The sequence below is a fragment of the Gopherus evgoodei genome, unplaced genomic scaffold, assembly GCF_007399415.2.
Source record: "Gopherus evgoodei ecotype Sinaloan lineage unplaced genomic scaffold, rGopEvg1_v1.p scaffold_65_arrow_ctg1, whole genome shotgun sequence".
Lineage (NCBI taxonomy): Eukaryota > Metazoa > Chordata > Testudines > Testudinidae > Gopherus > Gopherus evgoodei.
This window is the reverse complement of record NW_022060086.1, coordinates 234,246-245,197: the sequence shown is the minus strand read 5'-3', so window position 1 is coordinate 245,197 and position 10,952 is coordinate 234,246. Positions and strand designations below refer to the sequence as shown.

Genomic DNA, 10,952 nt, shown 5'->3' with positions numbered 1-10,952 from the left:
CAGCTGTCTTGAGTCATAGAGCAATGCCCACAACACAGGGCCAGCCTTCCAGCCTCCGAGCGGTGAGAAGTATGGCTGGAATCTCTGCTGCACCAGCAGAGCTCCCCGCTTCACTGCAGACATCAGGGATGGCAAAGAGCCGGTTGCAGGAGTTTGATTTGCTGGCCTGTTCTTCTCCTGCATCAGTGGGGTTCAGAGCAGCCCAGGGGCTGAGCGAAACTCAGCCCACTGGTAACAGCTTTGAAGTGCACAGCTCATTCTTGCTAAGGCCTTGGGGATGGGGGTCACCCCAGAGTGCCCCCTAGTGGCCTGAGGTAGGCCTGCAGACATCTTTCCTTTACCTCCAAGGTAATAATAAGAACAATAATTTATTCTCAGACAGAAGTACTTAAAACAATAGCCTCCTTTGTGGGGTTGCATTAATCCAGTCTTCTCTAAAACTCAAGATTTCCTACCCTCTCGCCACATCCTTCCCCTTTCCTCAGGTACCCCCACCAAACTCTTTTTTGGGGTGGGAATCAGTTCAGGCTTGCTGCAACCCATGCTCCTTTTCTGCAGAGGCCCTGCCACATGCCCCATCTCTTCCCACTAGGCCCCTCCCCCTACTCCACTTCCCATGGGGCTCCGCCCTCCTGGCCAGGCCACCAGCTGGACCATGGTAAGAGCTATCCTGGGAGCCAAGGTTGGGGTGGGGAGCCCCAGATTCTCTGTCTCCCCTGGGGTGCATCCTGTGAGGCAGAGGCACAGGCTGGAGGCTTCTGTTGAGCCCTCCAGCCCTCTGTCCAGGGCAGGTGGAGGATCTGGTGGTCCTCACAGTGGTTCTAGCTCCCTGGACACATTTCACCATGGCCCAGCTATAGCTTCTGGCCTGGAGAGGGGTGGAGCCTTGGGGGAAGAAGGGAAGCAAAGGGTGGGCCTCACAGGGGAAGAAGAGGGGTGGGGCAGTGTCACAGAGGGAGTGGGGCTCCTGCCTCTGTCCCTTTTCTGATTTTGAAAAGGTGGTCACCCCGCAGTGAATGGGAAGGGCAGATAGGCACTAGCTGTGACTCTGTGGGGGAGATGAGGACCGTTTCCACCCCTCTTCCTTGCTGGAGCAGCAGAAATGGGGGGAGGAGGAAGGAACCTGGGCCTGAGTCTCTTGCCAGGATTCCTGTGTGTCAGGCCTTCACTCACACACGCCACTCTGCACTGTCCTCAGATGTGTGTTGTGTGCAAAGCCATGAATGGAGGTAGGGGGCTGCCTGAATGGCTTCTCCCGGGACTTCTGTGTTAATCATGTGTCTGAGATGACACAGTCACAAAGACCTGGCTGAGGGCATAGGGGAAGGGTGAGTGTCTGTGCCCCTTCAGTAGCCCCTGGCCACAGCTGCTGCAGTTCTCATAGATCACACAGCACCCAGAGTCCTCGGGAAGGGCCAGGGGTGTGACTGCAGAACAGCTCTGCAGCCTTTTTTATGGCCTGTGGATGTTTAACCAGAGACAGGACAGTGACAGGCCAAGTGTAATGGGAAACAACATCCACATCCCTTCTCTTTATTGACTGTATTCAGAGGAATTATGAGGATGGAGCAGCCAGTGATGTGGCTCTTTATGGGCCAAGATCCCACTAGTTCCCTGGCTCTCCGTGAACAAAGTCACTTTTAAAACGCTGCTGCCTGCCTTGGCTTCCTTCTCCCATTGCACTCTCCTCCCTCACCAGCCCCTCTCCCATTGTTCCAGGTCTTAGACCCTCTCTGAACCTGTCTCTACATAGCACGGATCAGTATCTCATGTTGTCTCAGGTTTAAGGGTCCAGGATGGAATAGGTGGCCCATATTTTTCGCATCCTGTGTCATCAGTTTTGGAGCTGGATGATGAACTGACTCTTCACTTGATGAACACCCTGATTATCCTCTCACGAAGGTGTTTGCTTTTCACACTATACACAATTGGGTTCATCAGAGGTGGGATGAGCAGGTAGACGTAGCCCAGGGGAATCTGAAGCAAGTGAGAAGAGTCCTCCCCGAATCTGTGTACCATGGAAAGGCCGAACATTGGCATGTAGAAGAGCAGAACAGCACAGAGGTGGGAGATGCAGGTGTTCAGGGCCCTAAGACATTCCACTTGGGTCGTGATGCTCAGCACTGTTTTAAGGATCATCACATAAGAAAGGAAGATGAGCAGCGAGTCCAACCCCACCGTCAAGAGTGCAACCGACAAGCCATAGATACTATTTACTCTTATATCCGAACAAGCCATCTTCATGACGTCCTGGTTTATGCAGTAACAATGGGAGAGGATATTGGATCGACAATATTGGAACCGTTGAAGAAGAAAAGGGAGCGGGAGAATTACAGCCACCCCTCTTAGCACACACACCAGTCCCATCTTGCCTATTCTCGGCAGAGTTAAGATGGAGGCATATCTCAGTGGGTTACGGATCGCAATGAAGCGGTCAAAGGCCATCAACAAGAGCACAGAGGATTCAATGCATTCGAGCAAGTGGATGAAGAACAGCTGGGCAAAACAGGCATCAAAGCTGATCTCCCTAGAGTTAAAAAAGAATATACCCAGTGTCGTTGGCATGGTGGATATCGATAAGGCAAGGTCTGTGGTGGCCAACATGGAAAGAAAAATGTACATGGGCTCATGGAGGGTTGGATCTGTTTTTATAATGAACAGAATGACTGAATTTCCTACTATCGAAATAACATACATTAAGCAGAAGGGGATAGAAATCCAGAGATGGACGTCTTCCTCACCTGGGAACCCGGTGAGAAAGAACATTGCAGAGTTGTATTTGGTGTTATTGACAGCTGACATAATGTACTGGGCAGGTCCGAGGAGTTCTGAACTTTCCTTCCTAAAAAGAAAAAGGACAGGAGATTGGATGACATTTAGCGAGACATCTTTCTGCTCTCAGTGCAAGTCTAGAGACTCCCAGGAGCTCAAGGAAGATCAGCAAAAACATAGTCTTGGATTTACACAATACATAGGCAGATGGACATTGCCAGAGTGGATCAGACCCATAGTCTATTTAACCTAGTATCCAGTGGCCAGTTCCAGATGCTTCAGAGGAAATGGAAGACACCCTGCAATAGGCAGCTTTCAAATAACCTGCATCCACTAATTAGACAAATTTTGCGGTGCAAATCAGGAATGTTTAGAGCCCATCAGAGGGTTTTTGAAACAATCTTCACTACTTTAATTGGATTTTCTGTTTATCTATATAAACATCCAGTCCCTCTTTGAATCCTGCTAAACTCTTGGCACCATTGATGTAAATACATTGCAAATGCATGGGTTAAACTGTCACTGTATTTATCTGTCCTGCACTGAAGCTATTTATAAATGTGTTTCATTGCCATATTATATATATATATATATCTCCTCCACTCCTGAGAGTCCAAATTAAGCCACTGCCTCTTTGCAGTATGTGATATACATTCTTCTTAGGCAGAAGTTCTTAATTTAATATCATTGACTTGAATGGCAATGCTCCAGATTTACAAGTATAAATTCAGTCAGAACTGGGCTCTGTTAACTTTCCCTTACCAAATTTTCCCAGTGATATGCTCTGATCATCAAAAATCCATCCAAGAGGAACTGAAGTGCTTTGCCTTGCCAATGTTGACTGAATCCAGAGTTCAATCATCCTACAGCCTTCTCTTCATCCTCACTTCATCCTCTTCTCATGGAATGGTCTGTAGATATTTGGCATGTTACAAGCTAACACAGACAGTTACTTCACCTGGGAAGGTGTGGAGTTAGTGTCACATATGGGTGAATAGTGAAAACACTAGGTTTGCACTAATATCCAGTTGAGTGTGCACTTTACTTTACCATTCTTGTGTAAGCAGTGATGGGCGTAAATTACATATAAACACTCTTAGGCTTGGTCTACACTATGCATTGAAACCGAATTTAGCAGCATTAAACCGATTTAACGGCGCACCCATCCGCACTATGAGGCCCTTAATATCAATATAAAGGGCTCTTTAAATCGGTTTCTGTACTCTTCCCAAATGAGAGGAGTAGCGCTAAAATCGGTATTACCATATCGGATTAGGGTTAGTGTGGCCGCAAATAGACGGTATTGGCCTCCGGGCGGTATCTCACAGTGCACCACTGTGACCGCTCTGGACAGCAATCTGAACTCGGATGCAGTGGCCAGGTATACAGGAAATGCCCCGCAAACTTTTGAATTACATTTTCTGTTTGCCCAGCGTTGAGCTCTGATCAGCAAGGGTGGCGATGCAGTCCCAAATCCAAAAAGAGCTCCAGCATGGACCGTACGGGAGATACTGGATCTGATCGCTGTATGGGGAGACAAATCTGTTCTATCAAAGCTCTGTTACAGAAGACGAAATGCCAAAGCGTTTGAAAAAAATCTCCAGGCTACACAGTGCTGCGTGACAAGCGTAACGGAAAGCCAAAGAATCAAATGGACGCTCATGGAGGGAGGGAGGGGGTACTGAGGACTCCAGCTATCCCACAGTCCACAGCAGTCTCCGAAAACTATTTGCATTCTTGGCTGAGTTCCCAGTGCCTGTAGGTTCAAACACATTATTCACCGTGGTTCAGGGTACAGCTCATCAATTTTACTCCCTCCCCTCACCATGTGAAAGAAAAGGGAAAGAAATCGTTTCTTGACTTTTTTCAATGTCACCCTATGTCTACTGAATGCTGGTGGTAGACGCGATGCTGCAGCAGTGAAGAGCAGTATCTGCTCCTCTTCCCCCCCTGGTGGCAGATGGTACAATGTGAATGATATCTGTTGTTACTATCAGCCTGTGAGTGCTCTTGGCTTGCCTCAGGTGAGGTTGGCTGGGGGCGCCTGGGTAAAAACAAGAATGATTTCTGGTTATTCCCAGTAGATGATACAGAATGGCTGATAACTGTTTTGATCATAGCAACTGGGGGCTGAGCTCCATCAGTCCCCTTCCTTTCCTGTGTAAAGAAAAGATTCTGTACTGCCTGGTCTATCATATCAGCGGGATGCTGGGCTCCTCTCCCTCGCACCGCTTAATGTCCTGCCTGGACTGTCATAGGACCAGGAGGCTGCCTCCCCCTCATTTTATCTCACTAACAAGTCATTGTTTCTTATTCCTGCATTCTTTACAACTTCATGACACAAATGGGGGGACACTGCCATGGTAGCCCAGGAAGGTTGGGGGAGGAGAGAAGCAACAGATGGGGTTGTTGCAGGGGCACCCCCGGTGAATGGTATGTAGCTCATCATTTCTGTGGGATCTGGCATGGAGCAGCTGTGCTCTGTGATACACTGGTTCTCTAGCACACTTGCCCCATATTCTAGGCAAGACTGACTCTATTTTTAGAAACCATAAAGAAGGAATTGACTCAGGGAGTCATTCCCAGCTTTGCCTTTGCACCCCCCGGCCAATCTCAGCCAGGGGCACCCATGATAGCAGTAGACAGCACAGAAAGACAGATAACCTCATTTCATTGCCCATTTACACCGGCAGCAGACAGTACAGAATGACTGCTAACCATCTCTGCTATCATGCAAAAGCAAATGAATGCTGCTGTGTCGCGCTGGAATATCGCCTCTGTCAGCGGCATCCAGTACACATACGGTGACTGTAAAAAAAAAAAAGCTGAACAGGCTCCATGATTGCCGTGCTATGGCATCTGCCAGGGCAATCCAGGGAAAAAGGGCGCAGAATGATTGTCTGCTGTTGCTTTCCCAGAGGAAGGAATGACTGACGGCATTTGCCCAGAACCACGCGCGACAATGATTTTTGCCCCATCAGCCACTGGGCTCTCAACCCAGAATTTTAAGGGGCAGGGGAGACTGCAGAAACTATGGGATAGCTATGGAATAGCTACCTGCAGTGCAATGCTCCGGAAATAGACGCTAGCCTCGGACCATGGACGCACACCTTCGAATTAATGTACTTAGTGTGGCCATGTACACTCGACTTTATACAATCTGTTTTATAAAACCGGTTTATGTAAAATCGGAATAATCCCGTAGTGTAGATGTACCCTTACACTCCCCTTTCCTGCACCTGAGCTCTTCTCTGCTGAAACACAGAACAGTGGTTCTGTTGTCTCATGACTCTTTGGAAAGTCCTGCACAGGTATAGTAGAGGGACTGTGTTCTTGACCCTGAGTGTGAGTGTTTGAAACAGCTACTGGTCAGTTACCAGGTGACGGCATTATACAGTTGTTCCACTGAACAAAGAGTTAATAGCACAAACCCATTGCAAATAGTATGTGGAGTATTGTAGCTCCCCTGTCCCTGGGTTAATAGCTGACTGGTTCTACTCAGGTTCTGTTCTGTCAAGCTGCAGCCTGTATCTGGAGTGGTAACAGGCATTGAGGTCAGTATAATTATTTTTTATTCCCTGAGCTCCCACTCTCTGGTAGATAGTACCCCCAGCAGCTGTTATTCAAGCACAATAAGGGTTTGCAGGAAGTGGATTTCAAAGTCAAATGCATGGAGTATACATGGAAATTGAACGTCATTTCACGCATAAAAATAGTCTGTCGCGCTCTCTCTCTCTCTCTCTTTCTCTCTCTCTGAGTGTCTCTGTCCTGTATTCCTAAAATACGTGGCAATCAAAATTAGTATTGTGAGAGATATGGAGCTGACATGCCATAATGAATGTGTAGGTTAAACCGAGTTCTTGGGATGTTTGCTTATAGCTATATTGGGTTAACTACTGGGATGTTTGTCTTATGGCTACATTGGGTGAAACCACTATGGCTCTTCTTAATTTAAAAATAGACTGCTGGAAATCATGAAGGAAGGGAAGCAGCACCTGAAGAAGAACTATCTCTCAGTGAGCACTTCATGGAGGTTGAGAGGCAAAAGCGGAGCTACAGGCTAGGAAGAGCCTATTTCCATGCTCTAGCCACGTTATCCAGCTTTTTTTCTTAGTTCTGGGAGTCTATAGAGAGGTGGAGCAACTGTTGCTGAGAAACTTTTCAGACTGACAGGCACAGACACCGCTGGGAAAGTCTGAAGGCCCTCGGCCTGCCTGGTTCCCTATTAGAGTGGTAGGGTTTGGGAGTCTGACTCAAACAGACTGTTTCTTGAAAACCCTCTTATTCTCCCATGTTATGCTTTATTCCTACAGTTCACATTACACACCATTTTGGTTCCAGAAGGCTGGCTGGTCACTCATCTCACCACTGCTCACAGCCTCTCAAAGGAAAGAACCACAGGTGCTGAACCCACTCGGACCTGCAGGGCAGGCACAGTCAAATTGCAGTGTGCTGTAGCCCAGGCGCCAATATGAGGGTGGGAGCATCAGAGGATGCCAACCCACGGCCTGACATGTGGCACTCAGAGACTCAGAGATGCCGGAAGCCCTGGGAACGCTAAGGGACATCTACAGGACAGAGATTCTGGAGCCCTCAGCCAGTCAGGAAATAGAAATATGCCTCATCAGATCTTTCATCACAGAGCAATAAGCTCTGAATTCCTGCCTTCACAATTAATCTGGAGAATAAAACCTTTGAAAATGTGTTTGTGAATAAATTTCAAGCAGCAAATAAACCTGAGGCAACTGGGGAACTAATCACTGTTATTCTGTGCGGTCTCCTCGCACTCAGCCCCTGGCAGGATCGGGCCCAAAGCACACGGCACCAGTAGAAATGGGACCCCTTGAGAAATCTTCATAGACTCATAGACTTTAAGGTCAGAAGAGACCAGTATGATCATCTAGTCTGACCTCCTACACAATGCAGGCCACAGAATCTCACCCACCCACAGAATCTCATCTACTCCATTATACAAGTTAAAGTCTCCCATGATCACACAGCCCCCATTAGTGTTTACTTCATTAAAAACATTAAAGAGGTCTCTATCCATATCCAAATCAGATCCCGGTGGTCTGTAGCACACCACAAGCACTATCTCAGGAGAGGATCTAGTAGCTTTCTTTCCCAATGTGATTTTTGCCCAGACAGACTCTGTTCTATCCATTCCATCACTTCTTATTTCTTTACAGTTAACCTCATCGTTGATATACAATGCTACTCCACCACCTTTGCCTTTATTTCTGTCTTTCCTAAACAGCACATAGCCTTCAATACCTGAACTCCAATCATGAGTACTATTCCACTGTGTTTCTGTTATCCCTATAATATCCGGTTTCACTTCCTGCACCAGTAGCTCTAGCTCCTCCATTTTGTTACCTAGGCTCCTCGCATTAGTGTACAGGCATCTTAATTTTTGCCATTTGGCTTCACTGACATTCTTTACCCAGTTAAGCAGAGACATTCTACCACCACCATCACCTGTTAGACTGGTATCTTCCCATACCCTTCCTCCTTATGCCCATTCTTCTGCCCATGGTTGTATCCTCTCTTACTTTGTTTTCTTCCCTCTCAATGTTAAATTCTGGTGTGGAGATTACCTGGACATCTCCCAACCGTCTCCCCCAAATGCCTAGTTTAAAGCTCTCTTAATCAGTTGTGCCAGCCTCCATCCTAGAAGTCTATTTCCCTCCTTACTCAGGTGAAGTCCATCCCAAGAGAACAATCCTCTGTCCATGAATGCTTCCCAGTGGCCGTACATCCCAAAGCTCTCCTTATAGCACCACTGCCTGAGCCATCTGTTGATCGCCATAATCTTGTCACATCATTGTTGTCCTTCTCTAGGAACAGGCAAAATCCCACTGAAGATCACCTAAGCCTTGATTTCCTTAAGCGTCTTCCTCAGTCTGGCATAGTCTCCCTTGATACATTCCAGCGAAAATCTAGCCATATCATTCGTTCTCACATGAAATAGAATCAACGGATTCTTTCCCGCTCCTGTTAGGATCCTTTTCAGCCTCAGGTCCACAGCCCGTGTCTTAGCACCCGGCAGACAGCACACCCTTCTGTTCTCCGGATCAGCTCTAGTTACAGGCCTATCTATTCTTCTCAGTAAGGAGTCCCCAGTCACGTAGATCTGCTTTTTCCTGGTGACAGTGTGATTCTCCAGTCTATACCCTGCTACCACTGGCTGCAAGTCCTCTTGATTCCTATTCACCCTTGCAATCCTCCGCAACCCATCCCGTATCCTCCTGGGGCCCATATTTGGTGTTGTCTCCATTGACTCTTCCCCTCCTCCTGTAGGACTAACAGCTCTTCTCTTTTTCCTTGCCCTCTCATAGATTCATAGATTCTAGGGTCAGAAGGCACCAATGTGATCATCTAGTCCGACTCCCTGCACAAAGCAGGCCACAGAACCCTACCCATCCACTTCTATAACAAACCCCTAACCTATGCCAGAGTTACTGAAGTCTTCAAATTGTGGTTTGAAGACATCAAGCTGCAGAGAATCCACCAGCAAGTGATCCATGCCCCATGCTGCAAGGGAAGGCAAAAAACCTCCAGGGCCTCTGCCAATCTGCCCTGGAGGAAAATTCCCTCCTGACCCCAAATATGGCGATCAGCTAAACCCTGAGCATGTGGTCAAGACTCACCAGCCAGCACTCAGAAAAGAATTCTCTGCAGTAACTCAGATCCCATCCCATCCAACATCCCATCACCAACCACTGGGCATACTTATCTGGCGATAATCAAAGATCAATTGCCAAAATTAGGCTCTCCCATCAAACCATCCCTTCCATAAACTTATCAAGCTTAATCTTAAAGCCAGATATGTCTTTTGCCCCCACTACTCCCCTTGGAAGGCTGTTCCAGAATTTCACTCCTCTAATGGTTAGAAACCTTCATCTAATTTCAAGTCTAAACTTCCTAGTGCCCAGTTTATACCCATTCGTTCTTGTATCTCATCTCATCTTCAGCGACCACCTTCTGTGCAACTTCTTCATTTTCCAACTCTGCAAACCTGTTCCTGAGATCTATTTCTCCTTCACTGGCCCATCTTTTCCTCTGCCTGGTTCGCTTAGTCACATGCTTCCACCGTCCACTTTCCTCACCAGCAGTCTCCCCTCAGAATTCTTTGGTCCTGCTTCCACCTGCAAGTCTGAGCTTATCCCTTCAGCCTCTTCACGTCTTTGCTCCATCATCTGCTCGAACCCCCTTCTAAACTCAACCAGAGTTTCCACCTCTCTCTCCAGTCCTTGGATCTTCTCTTCCATCAGTTCTATCAGGCGGCACTTCATGCAGACGAAACTCTTTTCAGGTACCGCCTCCAGGATCATGTACATGCCGCAGCTTCCACATCCAGTCATCCTCATTGTGTCTTTCACTGCTGCCTCTGTATCAGTCATAGCCTTCCCACCTAAAACCTGTTAGTCCAAGAAACACAACCCAAAACAGACTCCCAACAGGCACCAGAACACGGGCAGACCACAACTCACTCCCTTCACTAGCCTGTCAGTTCCTCTGCCTAGGTCTCTAAGTCTCCCCCACGAACTCCCGCTGTAAACTCCCACTGAAACTCCCCTGATTACAGCTCTGTTTGCTGGCTGCTGTGCCGCTGACTCAGGGGCTTTGGGTTTTTACACTCCAAGTTCATTTTGAATCTCAGATTTCTGTGTAGCTTGAACTACCCACCGAGGACAATGGCCAGATGAAGCGGTGGGATTCCCAAGCTACCCAGCACTGCCTGCTCTCCAGCCCTAACACTGAGTCACCCCGACAGCCCAGCTTATTTTTCTGTCTCACTACAGAACATCTGCAAATGGAAAGAGCTTGCAGTCTTTCCCCTTCACTTTTCATTTAAAGATACTGAAACCTTCCAACGTACCCAATTCCTGCTAGAAGGGGAGCCACTGACACCAGAGGTCTTCACCCTAAAGGACAAAGCGTCATCAGAGAGGTAGCACAGGCAGCAGGCAGTATCTGTTCAGACAGGGAGGCAGGTGTCTTTATGAACCATGTCTGCACATTCCCTTAGGGGCCACTTGGCCATTAGGGAAACTCAGCTGCTTGGTTTAGTGTCCACCGGATTTAACCACCATCACGGCCAACGGCAAATTGCAGGAGGCCAAATCATAAGGGATGCGTTATCATGCTACCCATGCTGAGTCATAGCATCCATTACT

General features: G+C 47.7%; 1 pseudogene; it reads right to left on the bottom strand.

The window, feature by feature from the left end:
* Window positions 1–1,866: 1,866 nt before the first annotated feature.
* On the bottom strand, window positions 1,867–3,653 carry LOC115643641 (annotated as a pseudogene).
* Window positions 3,654–10,952: the final 7,299 nt, after the last annotated feature.